Consider the following 4,951-nt stretch of genomic DNA (forward strand, 5'->3'; position numbering starts at 1 on the left):
GCGACGAAGGCGCCGTGGTGAGAGAGGAGCACCACCCCGTACATAGCTTCTCCGGTGTGCGGTCTGTAGCTTGCATCGACGTAGCACCGTGGTGTCTCACTGCCATTTGCTACGGCCATCACGGTAGGCGGCGGTGTGCATGCCGGTTGACTTGATCGCTGGTAGGCGTGCATGGCCGCCACTGCCCGCTGCCATGTCTGGTAAGGCCGTGGTAGGGCATGCTCCCATACCGCGACATTGCGGGCATTCCAAATATTGTATAGCACAGCTGCAGCTAAACCACATTGATCCTTTGTCAAGACATTAAAAATTCCAATAAATCATGTCGATAACGAATGTGTAATTATATTGGTAACAGGCAACCCCGACATATTCCATATTAATTTTGAGTAATCACACAAGATTAACGCATGCATGGCATTTTCCTGCACCATTCGACACATTGGGCAAACTGGGTCAACCTCGACACGTCTTATAATTAAATTATCTGTAGTAGGGAGAATATCACAAACTGCTCTCCACAAGAAGGTTTTTCATTTGGGTGGCACCTTTAGTTTCCACAAAGTAACCCATTTATCAAAAGCACCGGGGTTATGTTCATAATCTCCCTTAATTTGCCTATAGGCATTCTTAACTGAATATACCCCATTTGTCTCCCCCTTCCAATACCATGTGTCCTCATAATCTGGGCTAACAGGAATCATAGTAATACGAGCCACATCCTCAGGGATAAATAAATCTGCTAAAATATATGAGGGTCCCAGGTATTGGTTTGCTGGTCAATCAAACCTGCTACATGGGCATTTCGTAATTCTTGCGGCATTATTGTTTGGACTAACGGACTGGGATTATCTGGTAGCCAGGGATGACCCCATATCAATGTTTTAGCGCCATTCCCAATCCGCCTTCTTACCCCCGAACAAACCATTCCATGTGCAGCCATTATACTTCTCCAACAAAAACTCGGGCAATTCCCTATAGTGGCATCAATAAAAGAAGTATTAGGATAATATCGCGCCTTATATATTCTTGCTGCTAAAGTACTGGGATTCGTAAGGAAACGCCATGCCTGTTTCCCTAGCATAGCCAAATTAAAAGCTCGTAGATCTTTAAATCCCAAGCCCCATACTTCTTAGGGATGCATAATTTATCCCAAGGCTTCCAATGTATCTTCCTTTCAGCACCAGTTCCCCACCAATACCTATTCATGGTTCTCTCAATAGATGTGCAAACCGTCTCAGGTAGCAAAAATACACTCATGGAAAATGTTGGCATAGATTGAGCCACACTTTTCAAGAGTACCTCCTTACCAGCCTGAGTGAGCAACTTTTTACTCCACGAACCAATTCTTTGTCTGAACTTGTCCTCCACATACGAAAAAACAGCCCTCTTATTCCTACCTACAAAAGATGGTAAGCCCAAATACTTCCCAAAATTAGCAGCCTGGTTCACCCCAAGACACGCTGCCACCTCCCCCCTTATTCCATCATGAGTGTTCCTGCTAAAACATATACTGGACTTGTCATAATTCACTTTTGACCAGATAACTTTTCATACCGTTGCAAACACTGTCTGATTACACCTGCTTCCTCGATATTAGCTTTGAAGAACAGCAGATTGTCATCTACAAAAAAAAAGATGGGAAACTGGGGGTACACCTCTTGCCACCCTACAACCATGTATAGCGCCCTCTATCTGCGCCTTCTGTAATAGCATGGAAAGTCCTTCTGCACATATAATAAACAAATAGGGAGATAGGGGATCCCCTTGTCTGAGCCCGCGGGTAGGTGTTACCTGTCCTCCAGCCACGCCATTCACCATTATCTTATAGTTTACGGTTGTGACACAGAGCATAATAAGTTTCACCCAGCGCTGATCAAACCCTATGGCACACAACATTTTTTGCAGAAAAGGCCATTCCATCCTGTCATACGCCTTTGACATGTCAAGCTTTAGGGCACTCCATCCTGTTAACCCATATTGCTTTCTATCCGTGATTAGGCGCCCTGGAATAAACGCACTCTGGGATTCCGAGATCAGCTCCCCCATAAGTGGTTTCATCCTATTTGTTATCATTTTGGCCATTACCCTGTATATAACATTACTGAGAGCAATCACTCTCATATCCGCCACCGTTTCCGGCACATTCTTCTTGGGGATTAGTACAATATTAGTATCATTTATGCCCTCAGGAAAATTGCATGAATTCAAACAGGTTGTTATAAACTCAGACACATCCCCCTCTACTACATCCCAGAAATACTGATAAAAGCCTGGATTCATTTCATCGGCCCAGGTGCTTTGTCAAGATACATGGAGCTAATTGCCTCTTTCACATCTTCTGGTCCATTTTGGACAAAATAAAGATTCATTTTGATCATGTGATATTCGTGGCATAAAATCATCAAATAAAGCATCATCACAAGCAGAATTCTCAGTTGCATAAATATTCCAAAAATAATCTAGTATGACAGAGCACATATTATTCCCTTCCACCCACATGCCAGCATTATTCTTAATTCTACTCACAATATTCTTTTTTTTTTTTTTTTTTTTTTTTTTTTACGAGTAGAAGCATACATGTGGTAGAATCTCGTATTCACGTCTGCACCACGAAGCCAATGCTGCTTCGCTCGCTGTCTCCAGAATACATCCTCCTGCGCTTCCAGCTGGGCTAAGAGCACATCGATCTGGTGAAACTCGGCCAATGCGGCCGGGTCCCTCCTATTCCTGATAATCTCCTGTCTCTTTTTCAACTGCCCAATTCGCTCTTCAAATTTATGAAAGCTCTCACCGCCCCACCTCATCAACCTCTCCCCACACTGCTGCTGACAATTTAGCAACCCCTCAACCCTCCCACCCTACCAGGCCGATACCACCACATCCCTACACCCCTCATCATGGAGTCATGCCATCTCAAACCTAAAACCCCTCGCAACCCTTCCCCTACGCATGCATGGCGCATCCATACTAAGGAAGAGAGCCGAGTGATCCGAGGGTCGAGCTATAATATTTATTCTCTACCTCCACATTCTCATTCAGACCACACCAATCAGCTGTGTCTAAAATCTTAATTATCCTAATAGAAATAAAACACACAGATGGACATCAATATAATTTTGAGGATAATCATAGCGCTGGTAATTTAAGCTTATTGTTTTTTAAATACAATATTTCATGGCACAAATAGATTGTATCCTAACACGAACAGTACTCGCTTTAGGTCACAGAATTGATCTAAGATTAAAATTATTTAATGAATTAATTTTATTTTGGTCCTATAACCGTCTATATGTTCCAGGGTTGTACAAATCGGTCTAGGCGCCCGCCTAGGCACTTGGCGCCTCTAGACCATGACGATTTCTCCCCTAAGCACCCGCCTAGGTTACCGGCCGCCTAGGCGTCTGCCTAGCGCCTAATTCGGCCGATTTGGCCGCCTAGCATCTAAGTTAGTCGAGTTAACTCGTCCATTTCAGTCGAGTTAACCCGATCGGCTCGGCCTATTTTTTTATTATGTGTGTGTGTGTGCGCGCGCGCGCACGCATACATATATATAATATGACATATATACACTCGTAGACTAGTTTGATACTTTGAATCTTTGGATGATTGAAATATTTGAGTATTTTTAATTTTTAATATTGTTTTAATGTTTTTTTTTTTTTTGAAAACCATTGTTTTGATGTTATGACTTATGAATTATCATTAATTGATTTATTTGAATGTTTTATTTGATTAAATGTTGAAAACAACCTCATTAAAATTTTCAAACTGCAAGTCTACCACTGTTTTTTTGGCGCCCGCCTAGATTCCGCCTAGGCGCCGCCTAGACTGCCTAGGCCTAGGCGCTGTTCGGGCGCCCGACTAACACCTAGCGCCTACTGCAACCATAATATGTTCTAATTAAAAAAAAAAAAACTAAAAATGAATTATCACTTATAAATGGTTTGGAACAATACTCGCTTTGGTTCACTTAGTGATATTTATTCAGTACACATCTTTAAATAATGATTGCAAGTTTTTCTCATCACTAAAAAATGGGAAAACACCTTGCAAAGAGCGAGTAATATAATACTACATTACTCATATTCTACTTCATTTTATGCTTTCTGCTAAAAAATAATGTAACCACTGTTTTTATTCATTCATTTTTCTTTATTTAATAAAATTTGTATACGTAATGAGAGTTGTACTCCATGGGACTATATCTCTCATTTTCCAAAAGGGAATGTGTAGTCAGATCTAGCACCAAAAACTGAAGCCATAGAACATGACGCATCGACACATACACTAATAACTAATATAATTAATAATTAATGCTCCCTATTGTGTGACATCTACAACAAAATACTAAAATACAACATTTATATACATTATATTATGAAAATATCTCAATTTTAATTCTGTCATATTTAGTTCATTAAGGCATGGATTAGTTCCAAATGGCATTCCATCTAGGTTTCGTTAATTCTTAATACTTATATTCATTACACGACTCTGATGTAACAAGACAGCAAGCTAAAAACAGACCATATATTGCCGCAAAAGAGCTCGGCGAGTGGTTAAAGTTTGATTTTTGTATTTAAAAGTCACATGTTTAATTTTTACCAACATTCTATTAATTAAATTAATCGCAAAGTGTTTCTCATACAATTTTACTAACAAATATATCTTAAATTGAAATTTTTTTATTTCCTCCCACTAAAATTATTACATAACTTTTTCACCACATGTGATTCTTTTTTTAAATACTCTTTTATTTTTCTTCTTTACCTAAATTGTTTGATCATATTACGAGTTATTAAAGAATTCATATAATTGCTTTAAAAAAAAAAAGAAATCATGAAATAATCAAATACAAAAATAAATTATTGATATGCCATATAATAGGATATACCATTACTCTTTTTATTTATATAACTTATTAACAGATTATTTCATGCTTTCTTTT

This window comes from Ipomoea nil, unplaced genomic scaffold, assembly GCF_001879475.1.
Source record: "Ipomoea nil cultivar Tokyo-kokei standard unplaced genomic scaffold, Asagao_1.1 scaffold0688, whole genome shotgun sequence".
NCBI lineage: Eukaryota > Viridiplantae > Streptophyta > Magnoliopsida > Solanales > Convolvulaceae > Ipomoea > Ipomoea nil.